Source organism: Macrobrachium rosenbergii, chromosome 25, assembly GCF_040412425.1.
Source record: "Macrobrachium rosenbergii isolate ZJJX-2024 chromosome 25, ASM4041242v1, whole genome shotgun sequence".
NCBI lineage: Eukaryota > Metazoa > Arthropoda > Malacostraca > Decapoda > Palaemonidae > Macrobrachium > Macrobrachium rosenbergii.
The window spans coordinates 25626183-25652462 of NC_089765.1; the positions used below are offsets into that span (position 1 = coordinate 25626183).

Sequence of the window (26280 nt, forward strand, 5' to 3'; positions counted from 1 at the left end):
TCTAATGATGCTAAAAAAAAATAATCTCAAAAGAACAATACAATCCAATTAAAACGCACATCAGAGACCACGCCTCCATTAATTAAGAATTCTCGAAGAAAGAAAACAAATAAACTTCGTAAATGACAACAAGGTTACACAGCATTACCTCCCTGCCAAAAGAAGGACAAGCGTTTGAAAAATAATATATGATTTAAAAGTGGAACTTTCTTGCCATAACTGTGCTAATTTTGGAAGGCTTCATTGGTACCTGGTACCGATTTGCATTCTGGCTGAATATTAACAGGACGTCAAAGGCATTTTGGTGCACAGTTTATGATAGATCAATATTCACTAGATTTTATATGTATGCGTTCATTAGTCAATCATTTTCATAACTTTACAGATAACATGAGCTTATTCAATAGGTTCAAACACTCCGCAGGATTTAAAAAGAGCCTCACCGTCAAATATTGGGAGAAAAGCAGTTACTGCTTGTTTTTCGAAGCTTAAAGTGTAAATACAATATACAGCGATAATTTCATTTTAATCTTAATTCTTTCTCTTTCATTTCCTTGGAAGGTGAGAGTGCCTACAAATGACAACAAATGTTGAAAGAAAGAGGACGGAGGAAATGGAAACCTTAATTATAAACGATTTAAAGCAACAAACCCGCCTTAAACAACAGAAATACAATACACTGGATTTAGAGACAACAAAGCTAGGTATAGAATTCCACAAACTAGAAGCAAAATTAAAGATTCAGCCATCGGGCGTGGCAATACCTTCCAAATACAATTATCGGGATCGATTTACGTCCTTTTAAATCAATGAGGTGACCGCTCACTGGATTAAGTGCTAGATGGCGCTTCAAGCGGTGTGGCCGGAAACATAATGTTTACGCTACCTCATTTGTTTTGTTATTCCACTCAATAATTATATTTGCAGACATGACAACCCAGACCAGTAGCATTGTATGTCGTGCACATTTTTCAGGGGATGATGTCATCAATGGAATGTAAAATTTAGCCCAAGGGCCAAGCTCTGGGACCTATGAGGTTATTCAGCGATGAAAGGGAAATTGAAAATAAAAAGTTTAAAGGGTATGATAGGTGGAAAACCTCGCAGCTGCACTATGAAACAACTATTAGGAGATGGCGGAAAGTAAGATGGAAGAGACAAAATATGAAAGGAGGTACAGTAAAAGGAGTGGAAGGAGTTGCAGCTTGGGCCGAGGGGTCGCTGCGAAGAACCCTACGTAATGCCTACAGAGCGCCACGTGAGGTGCACTCACGGCACTAACCCCCTACGAACCAGAGGATGATGATAAATCGCCATTTCTTTTGCACAGACGCTCAACTACTGAAATAAAACGATAAAAAAGTCAATAGCTAATATGACAGGTACACCACGTGTACCTTCCAACTTAATCAGGTAATACACAGCCAACGCGACCGGTGCATTGGACTTGAAATGAGCACTATAAACACGCGATTCATGGCTGACATGAAAGACACTTCTATACGCAGAAACGAAGTCTGCTTGATAAACCGAGTAAGGATTGCCATTATTATTATTATTATTATTATTATTATTATTATTATTATTATTATTATTATTATTATTATTATTGTTTAGTAATGCAGCTTTATACCAAAGGGAAACAATCATATAAGCATTGTTATTCACAGAAAGTTCTCTACCCAGCATAACACGACTTTATCCGTATCCTTAGGAATCTAAAAACTTTTTACTTTATCTATTTTGGGGTAATGCAACTTTCTACCACAAGAAAATCAGGCAGTGAGCAATCGCAATTATGAATAATTACATACTGAACGAAAATCAAAGTAATTTACTAAACCTGAAAACCCCTCAGTAAGTATTTAACAGTAATGAAATATTTAGCATTTCTGTTGTTCTTCAAAGTTGCAAGCTACCTGCATGTAAATTACTACACACTACTTGTCTTCGCAGCAAAGCAAGGACGCGCTATATAAAATATTTTCCGACTTAAGCGACTGTCAAAAATTGGTTCAACAACTTTAGAAATTGCAACAAATATTATAGTAGTTATTAATTCGATATCATGAGCTATTACAAGAATACATGGAGGTGGTACTGCTTATTAATAACACCAACTTATATTATATTCTTTGCTAGAGAATTTAGATCAAATATGAACGCAAAGTTAACAAGTAGTATAGAGGATAAAGGTATGCAATTAAGAGCAATTAAAACTTTTTACGACGAAATTGAAGTTTATGTTAGAGTATGTAGACGGGAAATTAATGGGTTCGTGTAAAAGTAGGTCTGAGACCATGGTATTTAATATCTCCTTTGCTGTTTGTTTTCTTTATAGATGTAGTGATGTGGAAAGTCACAGAAAGGACGTTAGATGCAAGTGAAGAGGTGAGCGATACGAAAATGAGTCTTGTATGGAATGCGGAATGAATGATATTTGTGGATGATACTGCGTTGACTGTGGATAGTGACGAGAAAGTGCACTGTGTAAAAGGGTGTACAAGAAGGGAAAGTTGAGAGCACAAGTAAGATAATGAGGGTGAATGGAAACAAGGCAGATAAATCAATGAAAGATAATAATGGATGATGGTAAGATAATAGAAGAGGTGAGTCACATAATAGGTGAAACAAGTAATGCCACTGAAACCAAGGTAGTTGCTGGGCTAACTCTCCTGTATGGAAGTGAAGCGGTTGACATTGATGTAATTTCAACGCAAGAGAATTCATCTGCATTTCAGCAAATCAAGTGTGAATTGCTTTATTTTTCTCTTAAACCACCCACTGCCTTAATTAAGGGCAAATCTCGAAAAACAGAAAACTTCGGCTCTTAAAACTCTCCAGAGTTACAACAATTAAAGACATGGATTTTTATGAGAATAGAACATTTACCCTTTTATAATATTCTAAGGTTAACAATTAGTACAATTAGTATTCGAAAAGTTTCGAAAAGAAAAGCTCCATCTTTGCCATTAAAACGAAATCAGAGGAATAAAAAAAGATCGGAGAATCATGTGGTACTATTTCTTTCGATTTCTCGAAAGATTTACGCCACACGCTTTCAATGAAACTATAAACATTATTCAAGTCGGTTATTAGAAGCAAGACTTTGCCAGCGCTGCGACAACTAGATTCTTTTCTCGAAATTCTGGGCAAAAATTTCAAGATAATAAATTATATTTACGGTGACTGAACAATCTAAAAAAATATCGTGTGCAACAATAATGAATAAATAAGTAAATAAATAAAAAATAAAGAAATAAGTATATAACCTGGTAAATAAATAAATCAATAAAGGTGAGATATTTCACTTCGAGTTAAGATAGGGCAATGATAGGCTGTCCAAGAAAATGGCGTCACAGTTTGTCCTATAAAAAGGAAAAAAATATATTTGTATAACTATTTCGTTAAAAATCCCTTTAAAGACTCCACCGTCCATTTTGTCGAGAACTTTAAGCTCACTGTTTCTAAAGACACTACATAAACAGCAATCAATAACCATAATTTGATCTAAATAGGTTTACTCACCGTTTAGACGAAAGGCTGTTCTCCTAATGATGAGGCTCTCGCCAGCTGGTGCCAAATCTGAAAGAAAGAGAATATACTATTAACGGAATTCGTGCAAGTACCCTGTTCTCCTATGAAGTTTCCTCTTTCCAGCAAGTTCACTCATATTATAAGAGAACTGGAAGACCAGAAAACGGAGAAATTTTCCCCTATCGTTTTCCAGTTTTCCAGGCACACGCTGTCTGTAGTTCTCACTTGCGTGATTTCACAGGGAGCAAATACTTCCCAGAATTTATAAAACGTAAGCTTTTTGTTCAAGCAATAAATGTAAATCTTAACTTTTTCTCATCAATGTAATGCTTTTACAGCACTGTAAAATTTTTTCATTCCTCTTAGCAAATGGATTGATTACAGGAAGGACAGGTTGCTGAGCTCTAAATTGTTACTAAAAGCGAAAGGGATGGAAGATAATGGAAGGCAGGACGAATGATAGTAAGAAGTTACTAATACTGGTAAAAGAAAGCAAAAAGGTTTATCAGAGGAGAATTGCAAATGAAGTAAAGGTCTTGAATCTAAAAGTACGGATGACAGTGCAAGACTAAAAATTAATAGAGCGTAATTAAAAGTATTGGTGTGTGTGTGTGTGTGTGTGTGTGTGTGTGTGTGTGTGTGTGTGTGTGTGTGTGTGTGTGTGTGGACATAATTATGAATGACCCTACAGGGTCAAAAAAAATGAAAGAAGTGTCACAGTGATACGACACAAGGGGCAGCGGATATTTTACAAAAGCTGTGGATCAAAACATAAGGGAGTAAACAGAAATTACAACTGATGAATGGAAATAAAAAGAAAATGCTGAATTTGCAAGAAAAAAAAACTGCATAAAAAAAGCAAGTTTCCCTCAAAAGTGCTACAGCTTCCGCAAGTCTGCACATCTAAAGCTGTTCAGTTAACAGCGTTGGCCAGGCTGAAATGAACAGCAACCGAAGCAAGGTAAATCCATCAGTCATGGAACTGCGTACGAGAATAATAAAAAATTTCGACTGTCAGCACAATACCCCAGTTAGAGAAAGGTAAAAAGAAAAACAATATCAATAGAATGAAATGGAGTAAGGTTAAAACACCGACGTATATTTATTGTAAAGTAAAATGTACTACATCGAGAACTACGAGTATTTCAATACGAAAAGCGATCAAATACGACGTTTTATTATATATAGGAACTGGACTCATCCTCACTGAAGTCAAAGAAATCGAGTAATCCCAAGAGCATCGAGCAAGTCCCCATACCGGAACTGTGAACTGTAGAGTACCTTCTTCTATCTGGTCCGTCTGACGAGTCCAGAGGTCCACAACAGACCTCCTGGACTGAACGCTTCACTGATTTTTTTTATTCTACTGCCAAGCTTTATCATTCTTTTCTTGCTTCTGTTTTCCCTAACTCTTACAACCTTTCTTTCTTGAATAGGCAGGTGTCGATTCCGGTGTGATTAAGCCCCACTTTTTAGAAGAATTTTTTTAAATATCTTTTGAGTGGTCTTTAACTGCACCTTAATTTTATCTATTGATCTTGTATTTTGCACAGCTTGAGAATGTTGCCATTGTGTGTTTTTATTGTGTGTAACACCGTATACAGTTGTGATTTTGATTTGTAGAATACCCGATGTATACTGGAAATAAAGATAACGATTATTATTATTATTATATACTATTATCACTTCACTTTACTTGCCTTCCTCGAGGGGGAAAAAAAGTATTACCTTGTCCATCCCATTTGCATATGCTTTTCAGCAAAACAGGTAAAGCATGTGGATAGTTCTAAAGGAAGGCGAGATGAACAGAAGTAGATAAAGATTACAGGGAAATATCGCAAAGACAGAAAGATCAGAAAAAGGAGAAAGACCAGAAAGAGATCAGAAGGGGCGGGACAAATTGCCGGTGCGGAATTTTGGAGTCTGCAATGAATGCTTAAATCATTCAAATGCTTTTTCCTAAATAAGTTAAAAAATAAAAACATTCATTTAATGCAGCAGAGAAGCTTAATGAACCGAAACCATGTATTAATAAAAGATTACTAATCACTGCTTTAATCAAACTGAAGGAAAATATGCAAATCCCTAAGCTTTAAATCACAACTGATGTCAATTATTTCCTAAAGTAATTAAATAAAGCAGTTGTTCTCATGTATTCTGTTACTGCATGAACCACCCATTTGTCGAGAACGTAATTAATATCAATTAATTATAAATTAAAAACATTTTACCATGGGAATTGTATGTCACAACGAACGAGTAATTTACACGACACTAATGAAATGCTAATTACTGTTGAAGCATCTCATAGCAACTAATTTACTCTTGCTGTAATTAGATTTAAAAGTGGAATTAGGAGAACCCCTTGGGAAGCAAGAGAAATAAATTGGTTTCTTTAATGAACTACAAACACAAGGTAAGCTTACTTCAGGTTATTTAAAGACCGCAAGATTAGTGGAGTGTTAAGTGTTTGTGTTCAGCTAATAGTCTTTACAAGCATTTACAAGTTTCACGTCTTTCTAAAACGCTATTATTATTATTATTATTATTGGTGAAGAAATAGTGTAAATTTGAATATATATTAGAAATACATATACAAAAACGAGAGCTTTCGAGAACCTGCTCGACTCTCCCTCTCAGTCTGCTAGAACACGAAAGCATCCATCGAGGTAAAAAGTTTTGAAAAAAAAAATAAAAGTTTAAAACGTGTTGCTCATAGAAAATTATTATTATTATTATTATCATTAATTATTATTATTATTATTATTATTCCAGTAAATCACACCTCGCTTTGATTTCTCAAATTTCCTTAGAACCGTCTTCCATCCCGGCATTTCAATCCAGGTTCCTCTTCCATAGCCGTTTGTTATTATTTCTACTAATGGGGTCCCTCTCGGAAGTCGTACACGAGCGATGAATTGAATGACGTTTAACAATAGCATCCATCTCTCCAAAATATTTCATAAAAACAGTTCTACATAGTTTTCTTTATAATTCAAACTGAGCTGCACCATCGAGACCATGTTCCGCAATCACCTAGCAAAGTTTCATTCACACGTCTTGATTCGTGCTTTCAAATTTTGGGGGTTCAACTGATCTAAATTTTATAATGAAGTACTGAAATAGAAAATAAAGGAAGGAGCGACGAATGATCTGACAAGTCAAAACCAATTAACAAATACTCCAGTATTCCTGAAAAATAAAAACAATAGGTAAAACAGGTAAGTGACCTTTTGTTACTTGTAAATAAAATACAATTCTTGTAAACTCGAAAGAATTTGAAATAATTTCATAAATCATCACACACTAAACAGGAAATTGCCCTGCAATGATCATTACGCCAAAATGCTCTTACTAATTACTGTATAACGAAGCATAGCCATATTTACCACCTAGTTAAACTACACAAATCTCTCTTATTTCATGGCTTACCATGATTCGATTTTTAGTCTTATATTTCTATAGTTCTGGTAAGTGTAAGTGTGATATTTAGTCGCTGTAAAGCAAATGAATTAAACATCAAATGGAGTCGTAACGCTTTAATTTCATATATTTACTATAAGAAATACATAATTTCGCAACAAATGTGTACCTTACATCAGATACGGTGCACCAGTCTCTGTTATATCAAGGGCACCGGTTCATGGTGTTCATTGTGTACAACTACCTGTTGCCCTGGCTTCAAGCTGTTCCTGATATACCACTACCTACTGCCTCTCACGTCCCACCATGTGCTACCCTGGTGTATAACTTCCTGCCACTCTAGTAAACCAGTTCCTACTACCCCTGGTGTACTGGTCCCTGCTATACATGCTACTGCCAATGATGTAACACTTGGTACCTGCTTTCTACTGTGTTATATTAACTCCCGCTCATGTTGTACTGGTCCCAGCTGCTCTTGTGTGCTAGTTACCAGTCTCTTTTTATAATCCACTACCTGGTAGGCCTGGTGTACATTTCCTACAACATCTGGTATACCAATACACTTTGTCACTGTTGTATGGATGAATTATAAGGAATGATACTTTATAGAATAAAGATGGAGAATCATATCACCTTAAATAAATGAAAAAAACTCGCTGTGGGGGATACAATTCTAGATTCGCGTACATGGCCGGATCCATTTCAAAATTTAATCAACTCTTTTTTTTTTTTTTTTTTTCATTTTTTATAGCCTCCAAATCTAAATAATGTCACCGATATCTATTAACAGTTTTAATATTTTTTTATAATATTTTGTGAAGAGAGAGAAAGATGAGAAGGAAAATCACACCGCTTTTGTTGGCAGAAGTAATAAAAAAATAATAAAGTAAAATTAATAACATACTGCAGTGTCTGTTACTAAAAAAAAAAAAAGACAGTAGGGAAAATCTTGGTAAATTCTCCATTTCAAAAGGGTTTCTTTATAGGTTAAGTTGTATTTGAACAGAGATCTTTCACATTCACAATCGATCCCTGATCCTCTTTTCCAGCCGAGAGCGACCAGATTTGCTGAACAGCAGCACCAGCATGCAGTAAATGCGCCTCGCTGCCGAATTTCTCAGCTCAAGAGGTCTTTTATTCCTTATACCGTTGGCCTGCGGAATAGTCTTCCTGAGGAGGTTGTGCAATTAGGACCTCAAAAGTTTAAGAGACCATGCAATGCATTTCTGCCCTCAAAAAATCCCCGTGCGCTTTAATAATTTAGTTAGATTTTTACCTATTTATTTATTAATTTGGCTTTCTTTTTTAATAACTTATCTCTCCTTTCTGTATTTCCTACATGCTTCTGTAATTTATTTCAAACGAACACCATACTCTTTGAAAACTTGAATTTCAAGTCAATGGCCCTTCTAGGCATGTTCCATATGAATAGGGTTTATCTTCTGAATAATAACAATGATAATAATAATATCATTAGCATATTTTTCCCGGCAAGTTAAAAGAGAGTGCGCGCGTATGTACACAATGAATACCAAGGCCTACGCCTTATGAAGCAGGGGGAACCGAGGTATGCATATATATGGGTTATTAAATTTTCTTGGAAACTGGAATAAAGGGAAAAATATTATTCCTTGGAGGATATGTGTACGAGGGGTGGAATCTCTCTCTCTCTCTCTCTCTCTCTCTCTCTCTCTCTCTCTCTCTCTCTCTCTCAACAGCAGACGCATTTTTCCATTTGTAAAATTATTCGTTAATCTGCATACATAACTGCATTTTCGAATACCTCACTCAATTATGCATATCTCTCTTTGCTATTGGTTTACCCTAGTATAATGTTTTTTATAATCATGGTATATTTTTCTATAATGATGGTATAATATAAAATACTCATTATCTTTCCACAATGACGAATGGAGATGCACTATTTGCCGTGTGTCAAATTTCGTATTGCATAACATGTTCATTATTTACTCCACATATATGTCTCAAATTTACAGTATATGTCTAAAGGAAATCAGCCTTAGAAGATACGTCGGTGAATAGAAAGATTATGTGCCTCAAGTGTTTCATTATATACATTATCCAGCAAGAGCCCGTTTTATCTCTGCAACCCACAGTCAGTTTTTGAAAGGTTTAACGTTCGTTGAAAATAACCTCTGAACACAAGCAATATATCTTTTTGTACTCTCTACTGCTTAAAAGTAAAAAGTATGTTTTTCGTGTGAACTTCCCTTCTCCTCTCTCATAAATTATTAAGCAAATAATATGCATCACTTCACTCTCGCAAGCGATAGGAAAATATTCTCCTACATATTTCAGGATTACGTTATATTCCCAAATACTGAGAACATCACAAGAGTAATAGATAGCTGCAAGTACCTCCTTTGGACACAAAATAAAGAAAACCGAAATAGCAATTACTGTAATGGTGAAGAGATCTACAGTGGTGTAAACGTGTGTGTGTGTGTGTGTGTGTGTGTGTGTGTGTATATATATATATATATATATATATATATATATATATATATATATATATATATATATATATATATATATATATATATATATATATATATATATATATATACACACACACAAAACGAGAGCTTTCGAGCGTGCTCGATTCTCCTTCTCAGAAGGAGAATCGAGCAGATTCTCGACAGCTCTCGTTTGTATATATATTTCTAATATTATATTTACATCTAAACCCCTTTGGATTTCTTCACCATTTTAGTGACTCATGCTTTTGTGACGTCAATTTACCCAAAAAATTAACATAGCAGCGTATAACTGATACAAAAATATTGAAAAATATAATAATTAACATATGAAAAGTACAGATAAAACAATGATATTAAGAACAGAAGCCAGATATCCCCACAGAGCATATTCCCAGTATCATAATTGAGGTTCCCTGTTCTCTCTTTCCACTTTACTGAATAAAAATTAACAAAGGAATAGATCACCCATTAATATCAAATAATTTCCGTACTTTTACAGGCGCTCGGTCATAACTCACCACAAATGCCCGCAAGCCATTTCAGATATGAATATTTTATTTCAAACTCCCACCTAACCCGGGCAATCCTTTGGTTATATATCCATTGCGAAGAACAAATTGTTTTTACCTTTGTTCGATACAGGTATCCTCGGCAAACTGTAATCTCAGTGATATATAATCTCGAAGCTCTGTCAAAATGTTTTCCAGGCAATTATTTTCGCTTTAAGACATAGCCTAATGAGGTATAACGATGAACAAGTGAGCAAGCATTACCCTATAGTATCTGAAAGTACCTAATGAGCGATTTTCTTCGAGGGTGGAGATCTGAGGATTACCTCGTCGAGGTTCTCCAATTAATGTCATCATAATGACGATATACACTTTGACAGATTAATGATCACACTGCCTTTCATTTCTTCCCTGCCCGCCTCTCTTTCTCTCTCTCTCTCTCCACTTCCAGTAAAAGCACATCATTATCGACGAACATTCAGGTGGCTAATTTCAGGCTTATGTCAACAGAAGCAATCTGGATTTTCAATGGTGGAGCATCCAGTGATGCAGTGTAGGATAATTGCTACAACCTGTAGCTGAATTTACAGTCCTCTAGCAATATAGAAACAAATGCCTGTACGATATAGACTGCCTCTTGAGTCATAGGAATGTGAGATTCTTGAAAAAGTGGGGCTTAAATAAATCCAGGTGCTAAATGCGTAGATCCTTCGATGAGAACAATCAAAAGGCAAAGTTAAATATGGTTTTTAAAAGAATCTTTCTGGGTTGTAAGTTAAAAGTAACAATGATAAAAGCTGCGTCAAATAAAACGAAACAACTTAATTGAACACCTGTGGCACTTGATGCTGAAAAGGAATATTTCCGTGAATAAATGACACCGACATTAAAATTGAGGATTTGCACTACAAATCCTATCAGCCAAAAATATATCCGGCTTTAATCGTTCGGGAAAGAGTAATCTGATGTACCACATTACGTATTCCGAACGTACTTATAGAAGAGCTTAGAAATAGAAATGAGAATAAACAAAGATGGATACAATTCGAACAGATACGCAAGCCATGTAATACTTACAAGATACTTTACATTATTTATGATTTAATGAATCTGTGCAGAAAAGGACATAAAATTATGATTTAGAAATTAATGCCAGAATTGCAAAGTAAAGTACAGTATATGGTGCGTCCTCAGAAACATATCTTCAGAGAAACTATACCGTTGCATTATGACGTACTCATAAAAGACATTTCTTCAGACCTGTCAACCCCATAAAAATAAAAAATGCAAAGAAACAAAACCAGTCTGGAATCTTTCCCAGATCTTAATATTACATATACAAAAAAATAAATCAATAATTAAAGAACTTTGAACACAAAGGAGCAACAAAATCCAATTTAAAGTCATTTGCAAGTCATAAGATACAGGTAAATTTAATTAACAACACCCGTACATGCTTGTCTGAACGTATTCACCTGGTTGTTTACTTAGACTTCTGAATAATATTAGCCTACCATATGCAATTCATTAGTTACATAGATGGGTGAGTAATTAAACATGCCTGCTCGCTCGGATTCAAAATTAAACAGGCCAATATTGCGTTTCCCCGTTACGTTCACCAGTAACGATGGTTTCACTTTGAAAGTTATCGGCCTGAAGTAATGAAGGAATCCTACCTTCCAGTGGCTGTAGCTAGGATATCAAAGTCAGGGTCCTGATGAATGTCAAAGGACGCGCTACCATAAGTGCGTATGTCTCTTTATACGTTTTTAAAAAATGTTCCATTAAAGATAATCCTGTACGATTAAAAAATCCGGTTTACAAATAATGCATCTACATTGCAGTCAAATATATCACAAACACATGTCGAAAACTTATCGCACACAAATCACAAACAGGATAACTACAAGCCAAAGACTTATTGGTAGTTCTAACCAGCGCTTCACACGATTATCCAGCATTTGTCAAGGATACGTTCTCCGCTTACGGTCGTTGACTTGTTTCCAACTTGTTTGTAATATGTATGCGATAAGTTTCCGATGTTGATGACATGTTTTATCCCAGTGTTGACGCACGCTAAGGCTCCCTACAACCAGACTTGTATCCATTACAAAACATATACATATGCTGATCTTGCAATGGAACTCTGTGCGACAATTACCTCCGTAAGAAGTCGACACGTGTATATTATACTGTGGAATCTGGGTAAACCAAAACAATCCTTTGCAGAACAGAAACTCATGATGAACAAATAATCACACGGACGACATCTTTGTTCAAACTACAAAAAAACACACACACACAGATGATAAATAAACGAGGCGAATAAAAGGACAACTCAAAAAGATAAATTACCCCTTTCGTGAAATACAAAAAAAAAAAAAAAAAAAACTGAACAGAACCCAAACACAAAGAAGTAAAGAACACACTACTCGCTGCTTACGCTTATCACGCTCTGTCTTCGCCAAAAGTAATCTAATTCTATTGTACGCATATTTGTATCAGTCACTAAATCACCCTGATTACATATAATTGTTTCTTGTTGAAAGCCGTAATAACAATGAGACAAAATCAGCTTAATGACACGAAATCAGCTTAAAAAGTCATTAACTGCACATAATATTAACGTCAAAAGACTTCACATTTATCAATTGCAATGTGCAGTATTCTATCTCCGACTGACCCAATCAAGACACTGACATTTCCATTTACAATAATCTATGAGGCTACTTTACTTACAGCTTCATGGAATGGTATGAACACATAATATATTATGGGAATCTTAATTTTATGTAAATTCACAGAAACTATATAAGCACAAGCAATATACTACGTTAACACTGAAGTTTCGCTATATCTTATATATAAAAGTGAATGTTGGTATGTTTGTAACTTTGTGCGCAATACAAATCAGAACCGTTTGACCGATCTAGACAAAATTTGGCACGTGGCCATCACTTGACCCAACTTAGATAATAAGGTAGGTTTCACATCCGTACCCTTACCCCTTCCCCTTCCCCCACCACCCTTCCCTTTCCCTGTAACTAATGTGGTAAATAAACTATACGGCTTTATCATCCCTCATTTCATTTACTCGATGCCATAGAAATATATTATTGAAAATGCTTTTCTTTCCTGTGATTAATAATTCTGTATCAAGGTTTGTGTTTAGGTTTAGTGGGGGTGTGTGCTTGGATTTAGTGGGGAGGTATTTAGGTTTTGTGGGTAAGTATTTAGGTTTAGCAGGGTGTGTGTTCAGGTTAGTAGGGGTGTGTTTAGGTTTAGTGGGGTGTATGTTTAGGTTCTAATAGAGGTGCGCTTAGATTTAGTGGGGGTGTTTCAGTTAAGTGGGGGTGTGTTTAGGTTTAGTTGGGGGTAAATGGAACAGTCACCACAGTAATATCTGGATAAAATGGACAGTAACCTCAGTATTACCTGGATACAATGGACAGTCAACATAATAATTTCTGGATAAATGGGACAATCACCACAGTAACACCTGGTTAAAAGGGACATTCAGCAAGGTAATAACTGGATAAAAGGGACAGTCACCAAAGTAATGTCTGGATAAAAGGGACAGTCAGCACAGTAATACCTGGATAAAAGGGATAGTCAGTACAGTAATACCTGGATAAGTGGGACAGTCAGAACAGTAATACCTGGATAAAAGGGACAGTCACTACAGTAATGCCTGGATAAAAGGGACAGTCAGCACAGTAATACCTGGATATGTGGGACAATCAGCACAGTAATACCAGGTTAAAAGGGACAGTCACCACAGTAAGAACTGGATAAATGGGACAGTCACCACTGTAATACTTGGATAAATGGGACAGTCACTGCAGTAATATTTGGATAAAAGGGACAGTTAATATAGTAATTCCATGATAAAAGGGGAAGTCAGCACAGAATACCTGCATAAATGGGACAGTCGGCACAGCAATACCTGGATAAATGGGACAGTCAGCATAGTAATACCTGGCTAAATGGGACAGTCAGTACAGTAATACCTGGATAAATGGGACAGCCTGCACTGTAATACCTGGATAAATGGGGCAGTCAGCACAGTAATACCTGGATAAATAGGACAGTCAGCACAAGGACGTGCTGGTAAATTTTTCTGAGTCCTTCAGAGCTTTCCCTGAAGTGTTGGTTTGGTTAGCTAGTATATATATATATATATATATATATATATATATATATATATATATATATATATATATATATATATATGTATGTATATATATATATGTGTATATATATGTGTGTATGTATGTATATATGTGTATATATATACATATGTATGTATATATACATAGGTATACATATATATACATACACATATATATAGTATATGCATATTATATATATATATAAATTTATGTATGATATATATATATATATATATATATATATATATATAAAATAGATTCAATCAAAACTGTAATGTAAGTTCACTTGCTTAATCTCCAGACATATGTCACTTCAAGGTCTTGGGTATCTCCTCCAAAACGCTTTCGGAGAAACGGTAAAAAAATAAAACCAAGGCAAATTGTTGTTAGTGCCCATTAACGAATATTGCCCCTGACCTGACTTCAAAAGTTCATAAAAGTTTGACCTGAAGCCGTTCATAAAGATAACTGATATTCTAAATGTGATAACTGTCTTAGTGACGTAAAGAGATTTCAAACTGTTGTTGTATCTCAGGACCTTTGTGATGATCGGCAGGTTCTCTGAGACGATGACGTTTACTAATAGTAAAGTTACATTCGACAGTATTATTATTATTATTATTATTATTATTATTATTATTATTATTATCTGCATGAGGCGAAATCCTACCAATGTTTATAAATTAATATTATGAACATTATTGTTGGAAAACAGTCTTACGGAACAAGCTAAAAATGTCAGTAATTTGCAAGGCAAGGTTACGCAGAATACAATGCTGACAACAAACTTTAACAGTTTGGTGCAAGCGGCAATGGACCAAAGAAGCCCGAAAAGTATTTAAACATAAATAAGCATAGCGTAATTCATTATTACTTTTCTAACCCGCCATCATCAGCAAGTGCTGTTGAGTAAATGACAATGCTTTTGCATTATTAATAGCTTATTTGAATGATAAAACTTCATTTAATTTTTAAATGATTAAAAGTCTTTTCAGTTAATTGGAATGTCAAAGGAGACTAAGATTTTCCCCAACGCTGGCTCTATAATTACAGCCTCGGGGATACATTATTAATCTCTCGGCCTAAACCGTAACAGGAAAATTTGTATTTTTAGAACCCATTTCTTTTATGTTTGGAGAACAGAAAACTTCAGTGTTCAAAAGATAAATCATTTTATTTTTTTCATAATTCAAATACTTCCTTGATTACCATTTAAAAGCTTTATGGACTTTCTTTTCTATAAACTTTTGAAAAGTGAAACCAATAGGGCTTTATAATTAAGCTTTATAATTACTAATAGGGCTTATAATTAGGCTTAACAATTACTAAGTTTGTTGTTGTATTTCAAGCTTTTTAAAAATAAGAAGTACTATATTTGTTGTTGTCGTATTTCAAACTTTTTAAAAATAAGAAGTACTATATTTATGTCTTATCCAAATCTTTCTAGATACCTGGTTCATTCTGCTTGGAATGTGACCTAGAATCACATGAATAATTTTACAGGTAAAGAGAAGACAAATCTATTAAATTCTAACGTTAAATTCACGTTCACGGCACAACTTAAAATTCAAACAGAAGTTAAAAACATTAAAATAAGAATTTAACGTTCATGGCACAACTTAAAATTCAAACAGAAGTTAAAAACATGAAAATAAAAACATTTTTCTAACACATCATGAAACATAATTGTCTTATTTCACCAATAACCTTATGTGTCCATATAAACTCACTGGAATCTATGAATAACATTCTGAAATATCCTGTAGACAAATAGACAGCCATACAAATAAACACATCTGAATCCACAACTTATTCCTCTTGGCTAGCTAAGATAATATAATCAAACAATGCCCACACCTGTAGTCTCCACATCGATCCACCAATGACAATCGGAAACATCTTCAGGACAGACAAACAGACACACACACACAGACAAGGATAGATACATAAGCCCCTTCCAAGTTCGCAGGCTGGAATAGAAACTAAACACCGTCACAACTTCCACCCCTTTTCATCGATCCCTCACGTGCGTCTCTCTCTCTCTCTCTCTCTCTCTCTCTCTCTCTCTCTCTCTCTCTCTCTCTCTCTCTCTAGTACCCCCAAAGAGTTGAAGTTTGTTGGAGCTGAGCTGGTGATCACATTAGACCAGCATAATCCCCTTTCCGACATAATTAACATGAGAAACACGTCTCCTAAACAACCAACCATGCCATTTATCTACTTCTCCATTCTTGGTGCGCTCCTAAGTTAGAGACAGACGAGATAAACAATTAGGTAATGCGTAACAATAGCAGAGACTAAGAGATACCTATATATATATATATTATATATATATATATATATATATATATATATATATATATATATATATATATATATATATATATATATATATATGCCTTTTTCCTCAGCAGGAGCCGATTCCAGAAGACATTTACCTCCCTGTTCTCTACAAGTTTTTGGGGACAATGATGCTAGCTAGCCCCATGCCCCTCTCTGCACTGTCTAGAACCTACAGAAACCGACGAACTTTCAGGTAGGCTGCATAATAATCATCTATGGTCAACAGAGAAACAGAATTTATCCGGACCTCATACTTCAGTTGCTAACGTATTTCGTTGTAAGACTTCCTCCATTTTCTTTGGTTCGTTTGTCTCCGAAAGATAAGGAGAAGTCATTAGCACCTGACAAGGGCTATTTATCTTTTCCTAGTCACCCTTCGGTCCCAAGGACTCCCCAGAGAACATATCCGTGAAAAATGCTCCTCATCAAATTCTTCGATGTATAATTTCCTTGGAAAATATTCTTCGGCAAATTCCTCAAAACGCGAATTTTCATGTAAAAAAAATAGTTTAGCAACTTTTTCACTACAAAATTCTTCAAGAAAAATGTGGGTAAGCAAATTCTTCGATGTTTTAATTTTCATGAAATATACTTTTCAACATCATATATCTTGAAAGACAGGACCCAAAATAAATCTAGGAAAAATAGGGGCAATGAGGACAAATATGCAGAAAGGAATGAAAAAAAAAAAACATTAGATAAATAAAGGAATAATGAGACTAAATCTCTAGAACATTTAGAACGATGACATTCAGTAAAGGTTTTTAAACTGAAATTTGGTGAAAGACTAATGCAGGGAAACTGAAATCACTTACGAAAGAAGCTTATACTTAAGCCTAGTATGATCTGTTTTGCAATACGGGCATGAGTCTTGGTATGACAGTGAAACTATATCTAGATTTTTACGCTTTGAGAATAAAGTTTCCCTGATATATATGTGGTAATACATATGTGACATTTATATACAATTTGAAACATTATTCTTTTGTAGTTGTCTTCGTTGTCCGAATTAAAGGATGAATGAAATTGCCCGACAGACTGATCTTAAAAAGGTATACACTTCTTTCCTGACTGCAATAAAAAAACCTTAACGCAAACTATCTGCGCAGCTCGTGATGATTCACTGTTATAGACATGTGCCATTACATGTTTGTGCTATGTGCTATATATAAGTATATAATTTTAAAAATATATAAAAAAACCCGTGTTAAGATTTTACTCTCATATTAACTTTCATATAATCCAATATCAAGCAAGGCGATGAATCAGGATTTTTTCATGAACCAAATTTGGACGAGTCATTGACCGATTGAATTTTACACACTGGCGTCACTAAAATGCTATAACTGCCAGCGACAAAAAAAAAAAAAAAAAAAAAAAAAAAAAAAAGCTGAAAGAGGACGACGCTGAAATGAAACCCAGCAAATAACCTGAACTTAAACCTTTTTGCTGAGATCAGCAAATAACGATAAGAATTACCGAAGAAACAAGTTTCACTCGAAACCGAATACACAAATGTATCGTTCGGATTAGGATTTACAGCATTTTACGATAACATGCTGCGCCTAAATGGCCAAAGTTTCTCACAAGTGTTTCTCACATTCACAAACAATTAGACCGCGCGTTCAACGCCAACCCAACCTGAAGTTCTCGAGAATATTCGAGCGAGACATAGGCGTCTTGCATATCGTTCTTCCGCGAATCACATTACGAAAATAAATCTTTTCGGTCACTTCAGGGGATCCTTGAATAATGGATCTCAGGCGAAATTGCAGAAAGACATTCTTATTGGGAAACGTGCGTTTTTCACATTGCAGCCATTTAAAAAACGCTGAGTTAGTGGTTGGTGTAGTAGCTAGTTGAAACTGATACACGTAAGGGTTTTGGTAGCCTATAAATGTCACGACAGAACGTATATGGAATTTTATATATGTATGTATGTATGTATGTATGTATGTATGTATGTATGTATGTATGTATGTATGTATGTATGTATGTATGTATGCATGTATGTATAATTTTATAAAATATTTATATATAAAATAAAATATATAAAGATATTTATTAATATACATATATACCTATATATATATATATGTATATATATTACAGTACTATATATAATTTATATATTCATGATATGTATTTTATTTTATATATTAAATATCTTATACGTGTATACATGTATATGTACAAATATATTATATATATATACTATATAAATATATATATACATATATATATATATATATATATATATATATATATATATATATATATATATATATATATATATATATATATATATATATATATATATATATATATATATATATATATGTGCGTGTGCGTGTCATTCTCTGCCCTACAGTGAAAAATGTCAATAATACATGTCGGCAACTTACTGTACACTTATAACAAACAGGCTGACAAGTCACCGACCATGAGAGGTATTCAACCTGTTGGTGACATGTGAGTGATATGTATCCGACGTACGTTTATGATATATTTTACTGTAGTGTGGACGCACCCTAATTCACAGCTCAGGTCAACAAACGGTCAATGGTATTAAAAGGAAACTTGGGACTTGACTGCAAGTTCTTAGCAAAGTGAGAGTCCTAACACCTGAACTAAAACGAACAAACTATACACTGCTTCCACTTTAATACATTTATGATAAATGAAAAATTAATTTGAATCTAATTCCTCTTTATCCTATACTGACCAAGAACCTCTACATTTATTAATCTATTTTCACAAGCACTTATTTTCAATCACCTGAGACGGTTAGTTGCTCAACTTTGCACGACAATGTCCACGATATTTGGCGGAGGGAGTCATTAAATTTTGTGAGGAGTCATATGAAAAGCTGAGTCTGATTCCTGTGTATAAATAAGTAAATATTCACGCCCACATCCATATTCAAATATTAATCAGCTCAAACAATAATGAAAAGGAAAACCTTCATTAGATATCACAACAAAATATTCACAACCAGAGCCATTTTCATCTCAAATATCAATCAACTCCAAAAATAATGAAAAGGAAAACCTTCATTTGATATCACAAGAACAGACAAACTGACAGGAACTGTTGAAAAAACAACCTCCCACCAAGTGTCAGCCAAAGTAAGGATCAGGCTTTGGAAACTACCAAAATAGAACATAAGAAGGTTTGAGGTTTTCCGTCGACCCCCAACATTTTCCAATTGCAGTGTGTTTCTTTGCGGTCCGGCCGAATGTTTACCGAACCGCCTGACGAGGACAGAGAGGCCCCAGACGAAGAGAAGAAGGGGCATTTTCATTAGCGTCACCTATCGACTTCAAGGTCCAATAGCGTTCAAAAGGCTTAGAGGAAAAGGAAAGAAAAAAAAAGAGAGAAACCTGTTTGTCCACCTGGACTATCCTTTTAGGAGGAGACATCACGGGTGGTTATTACATTGGTTTCCTTTGGGAATGATCCTTTATGGGAGAGGATTTTAAGTAAATATTGACTTTCTCTCTCTCTCTCTCTCTCTCTCTCTCTCTCTCTCTAGAGGAAGGAACAGTATGTGACAGCCTAACTTCTTTGAAAATACAGTATAGCATCGCTGATCTAAGCAGTGAATTACGGCTTGATTGTTATTCACCACCTGTGGGCTGCGATCGGAGAGAGAGAGAGAGAGAGAGAGAGAGAGAGAGAGAGAGAGAGAGAGAGAGAGAGAGTAGTAGTAGTAGTTATTATAACAATATGTGTCTCCATATATATATATATATATATATATATATATATATATATATATATATATATATATATATATATATATATCAACATTTACTCACTGAAGATTAGTAATCCCTATTTATTACCTGACTTTTGTCAACCAACTCTGGAATTCTAGCCCACTTCCTTTATCACAAAATCTATAACCTTTCTTTCTCTCAAGCAGCGATCTACAATGTCCTTCGCAATTAAGCCCAGTTCGTTTCCTTCCTGTCTTGTTTTCCTTTAGGTTGAAGAAACAGATAAAAGTAAGGGTGTAATTAATCTTGATTACTCCAAATGATGAAAATCAGAATCTGGAAGCAACATATCTGATTATAATTCACAACCAAATAGTGCTACTACTTCATATTAAGATTAATCCTGACCCTACACTATACAATACTCGTATATAGATTAAAATTAGTGGTTTACAAAAATTGGAGACCTTTTTCAGGATAAAACGTTTGACAAAAGTGCAATGTTTTTACCCTCGTGTTTATTATTGGAGGTCTAATTATCGGTACTCTTTTAGTCCACTTTTTTACATTAAATTTAATATAAGGTAACAGAACGAAAAGAAAGAAATGCTTGAAAAAGATCGCGGAACTCTGCGTGAGAACGCAAATATTCATAGACAAAGGACGGAAAAGCCAAGAGAACACAAACGTGATTCCTCAGAACTTTTATTGTTTGAGAAAACGACCCAGGGACTTTAGGCGAGATTTTCTCGTCCGTTCAAATGCCTTAAATCACATCAGAGAGAGAGAGAGAGAGAGAGAGAGAGAGAGAGAGAGAGAGAGAGAGAGAGAGAGAGAGAGAGAGAGTGGTTACTGCAACGAGCTGTGATTTTTATTTTTTATTCCTCAGAAAATTGTTGACCCTTGATGTAGTTATTATCAGATGTCTAATCCACTGAAAAATTTTGAAAGAGAGAGAGAGAGAGAGAGAGAGAGAGAGAGAGAGAGAGAGAGAGAGAGAGAGAGAGAGAGAGAGAGAGAGAGAGGTGATTACTGCAATGAATGGTGCAAGTTTTATTCCTAAGAAAATTTCTTATCACTCATAATACGACTGCACATTCCAAACTGAGAGAGAGAGAGAGAGAGAGAGAGAGAGAGAGAGAGAGAGAGAGAGAGAGAGAGAGAGAGAGAGAGAGAGAGAGAGAAGCGTTTATTTCAACAAACTGTGTGAGTTTATTCCAAAGATGGCTAAACCACCAAAATTTCCACACTTTGATAGAGAGAGAGAGAGAGAGAGAGAGAGAGAGAGAGAGAGAGAGAGAGAGAGAGAGAGAGAGAATTTCTTATGTCAAAAGTCGTTATAAAACGACTAACCCTTCTCAGGGAACTGTTTGAGAATGATTATGCGCCAGTTTTTTCTTTGAATTGTGAGCCTTTTGAGATATGCTAGTTTTGTTGACCTCTGAATTAGTGAAGAGAAAGAGTCAGAAATATTTACGACTCCAAAAATGAAAGCCAGGGGCTTGGTCGTGGCTTCCTGGTTGAATAAGCCTGCGTAATATAACGCAGTAAGAGAGCAATTAAATTCCCTGATAAAGTAAAATGAAAATAATCACAAAATATGTCTGTGGTTTAAAAATGATTTTGTAAGTCTGCTCATGTAAATATTTGCTACCAACTCATGCAGCAGAATGTAACCGCCAACCAGGTCATGTATTTGGTCCTGTTTACGTATGTATGCAGGTATGGAGATTTTGTATACTGAATATAAAAAGTTAAAACTTCATTCTTACACGAACTTCTCCCCTAAAGACATAATTCATGATCAGCACAGATGAGACGGAGAGATAATACACTCCCTGTGTAAGAGACTGATAGTGAGAGTATATACAACTTCCTATTTGCGTGTCTGATGTAAAGTGCAACAAATTCTCCATTAAAACTGCAAGCACTCACATTCGTTAGAGAGGGTAGGGGCATATAACAATTCACCGCCCTCTCTTCAGTATACAGGGAACCAGCCACGCGTAATTGGGCGTCGTCTAATTTTAAATAACTCTATGTAACATGTTGCATATAACTTTCAAACGAAGCTTGTAATTAGCATCGGTATATCACTACAACTGTCGCTTCATTAGCATTAACAAGGTCAGTGAGGGTGAATGGGGCCATTTGACCTTATATCCTGAGTGAAGGAGTCAGGTTTAAGGGGACGAGATCTGTTCAGGGACAATTACTAAGAAGCTGTAAAAGCGATAGTGTCATCTTAACTGAACTATTGTTCATGAAAGGATTACAGTCTACCAGATATAGTGAATGGGACAATGACTTAAACACAGGTTCATAGAGAGCAGTGGTTCTTAACCCCAGGGTCGCAACCCCCAAACCATTTCAATGGGTCCCCAAGGGTTATAACTTTATGAGCTTGTTATTTCCCCAATACTCTTATTATAATTATTATTACTAGAGAAAATGTTGTATTAAGAATACACAATTCACTAATATCTAAGCAGACCATTATAGAGACAGAACATTTAACTGAGGTCGGAAATCTTCCCAACACAGACACTTGCCTTTTAAATTTAACGGCCCTTGAATGGCGTGGGTGGGAGAAATCGCGGATCGCCATGGTTAATTTGGACAAGATTTTGGGTCACTGCCAAAAAGAAGGTTAAGAATCACTGATATAGAGTATTAATGAAGGAGAATCTTTCGCGAGTCAATATTTCAAAGAAGTGGCATAAATCAAATGACCACCTATTCTATTAAAACTACAAGGATGAAAGTTCTCTGGCGCCGCAGATATACTGTACATATGTACCAGAGGTCTACGGAGTTCAGCGGGAAGGAACGATGTCCCAAGCTCATTTTACCATGATAAAACTATTACAAAAATACATGAGGACTTTGTCCCCTTATAACATTTCAGGAAGAAAATTAACAATTCATATATATATATATATATATATATATATATATATATATATACATACATATATATATACATATATATACATATTATAAACATACACACATTATATACATACATATATATATATATATATAATATATATATATATATATATATATATATATATATATATATATATATATATATATATATATATATATGTATGTATATATACATACATATATATGTAATGCAGTGCAACAAGCAGCTAGCCAGCCTTGGACGAGTGAAATCCGACAAGCAACGAATACAGGTAAGCTTGAGCTTCGACAAAATATAATAATTCCGAAATACAGAATTTGTCAACGGGACCGAGAAAGCAGGCTCGAATACCGTATAACAATTTCTACATTTACGAAAATAGCAAAGCCAGTGCTTATGGTTCAAAGATATGTTATGTTTTGTAGAGACTGTGTTCCAACGCAGCGCTCTACAGGCGTTGAATTTTTCACGAACACTTTCCTAAAACAGAAATCATGTCTAACAACTTTTTGTGATGTTATGGAAAAACATTCGTAAAATATTTTTCATCTACTCCAACTAAATTATTAATACTGTTTAGGCGACGTATTCTTTCTTCAACCATGGTTAAATCATTTTCATAAAATCATCTAACGCCTAACCTGACATTTATCACTGTTATATCTGTCAGAGAAAATATTTTAAAATAGTTTTCAAATAAAGAATCATTTTATACGTGACTAAATTTTATTTCTGTGATCTGTAACGAAAAGTGATCAAGTTCAGTATAAATTTTGCTAAATTACTGATTTAAAATATATTTTATAATTTCTTATGGCAAATAGTGACACGGACATGGAGGCTAAAAGTCAATCTTGGTAAATGATAAGCAGAGAGCTCCTCATTTTACAAGTGATTGCAAAACGATATACGAACTAAAAAAAAGAAAAAAGGAAACTGAAGCATGTTTAGCTTGAACTGGTTCGAACTTTCTTCATACCCTGAATTCAGTCGGTGTAATTCTAACTGAAGGGGTTTTCAATATAAACTGGCGTTACAGATTACATATACATGCATTTGGTTGTTAATAATATGAATAAAAAATAAATTCTTGAAGGAAAATTCTCAATTTCATAAACATATTGATTCAAAAAACACATTCCTTGCAGTGAGGCAACGTGTCAAACATTTTGGATTATGCCCCAAATTAAGAATTAATAACAGAGATAACATATGCATAAAATGTTCAGGTCGGTCTCATTCATTAACAAATAAACAAAATATTTTTCCGTGGATAAATCTCGTAAAACCGCTGCATCCCAGCTAATTATTTTCTATGGAAATATCGAGTATTAAAAAGTACTTTTCACCAGAATCTGTAATTTATGTGGGCAAAGACTAAGGACTATTTATATTTTTGTGCAATATCAGCAGCCCGAATTAATTTATAATAAAGATTCATACTGCTCTTATGACATGTCATTCATCACCCAAAATTTATCAAATAATGCCATCCATTTAACGTTAATAATGAATTTCTTTTATGAAATGTTAATAGAAGCACAATCAGTCCCTCTAATTGGGTCAGACGTATAGTGGAAATGAGGTAAAATTTGCCTCAAACGGCAATTGCTTTAATGCAATACCCCTTAGTTTATACGTCATCGTATTAATTTCATTGTTACTGTTGAGTTTTCACGCATAAAAATATCATCATCATCATCTTAATCACACCCCTCACCATGAGATCATACAATATAGCTTGTTTTATAGGTACCTTTTTGGTCAGTACTACATATTTCTTGTCCCACTTCTGCCTTTATTCAATCATTTAATCCGCTTCTTTGCAAAAGCCCGATCTGCCTTCACTTTCTAATTCCATCATTAATTTCATATTATACAGCGACCTAGCTTGACCAAGCTCGGTCTCTTCATCACAAGAAAATATTTTATACCCAGCGACCTAGCTTGGCCTGATCAAACACGCCTGAGCCTGTTTCGGTCCTCTTCCCCACAATAAAACATTTCATAATAAGAGATGACACTGCAGCCTACGCATCGCAGACCAGTCCCAGCGTCCCTCCCGACCTTTATTGGGAGAGAGAGAGAGAGAGAGAGAGAGAGAGAGAGAGAGAGAGAGAGAGAGAGAGAGAGAGAGAGACCACTTCGGTCCGATCGTAAATTTCGGAAGCATTTGTCAGCTTTAGGACAACAACCTCTTCTTCGCTAGAGCGGCTGGATTATAAACACGTGAAAGGACGGTAGGTCCATTAACGATATTATCCATCCTTGCTGGAATGTCCCTCTGTGCTTCCCTGACAAAGAGAGAGAGAGAGAGAGAGAGAGAGAGAGAGAGAGAGAGAGAGAGAGAGAGAATGTGGTCACTGCAATGAAATTTGTAGGTGCTGTTCCTTAGAAAATTTCGGATCCTTGATGTTGTTATCAGACATCTAAACCACTATCAAAATTGAGAGAGAGAGAGAGAGAGAGAGAGAGAGAGAGGGTATACATGTTGCCGTGCAGTAGTTTTCACCGCAATTCCGAATTCCATTTACCCTGGTGACATATTTTGAGAGTACAATAAATCAAAATGAATTTCAATTTACTTGCAATAGCTGGCATATGAAACACAAGATTAAATAGTTTGCTCTTTTTAAAATACAATTTTAATAATACCCTTACATCATAAACGTCATATATGACAAAGGTGGGCCACCACTGCCAATCCTGTTATATAAGCAGAACCACGCATATACAACAGACTTCAGTTGATTGTTGATATTAAACTAAAATGAAAGGTCGGGCTACTGTTCACTGAGTAACCGTTGCAGCATCAGCTGTGTAGAATTTACCTACATTCAATCCTACGAAATTACTTCATTAATGTAAAGGCTCACTACAACGTACAGGTTACTGTCTAACTAGATTAATACATAATGTGCGAAGATGACAGTACAATACCTGGTGAGAGAGAGAGAGAGAGAGAGAGAGAGAGAGAGAGAGAGAGAGAGAGAGAGAGAGAGAGAGAGAGAGAGAGAGAGAGAGACGTGGTTACTGCAACGAACTATGTGACTTTTATTCCTGAGAGAATTTCTGATTCTATCAAAACAGAGATTTCCATCCCAATTCCCAATTCCACTGACCCTAGCGACACATTTTGAG

General features: G+C 35.1%; 1 protein-coding gene across 7 annotated transcripts in view; it reads right to left on the bottom strand.

Moving 5' to 3' along the window:
• LOC136852496 (rabphilin-3A-like) overlaps positions 1–26280 on the bottom strand; it is a 483103-nt gene that overhangs the window by 334727 nt on the left and 122096 nt on the right. For all 7 annotated transcript variants that reach the window (XM_067127163.1, XM_067127168.1, XM_067127164.1 and 4 more), the window contains one exon: positions 3529–3585. The gene's annotated coding sequence lies outside the window, so the exon portion shown is untranslated. The remainder of the gene's footprint in view (positions 1–3528; positions 3586–26280) is intronic.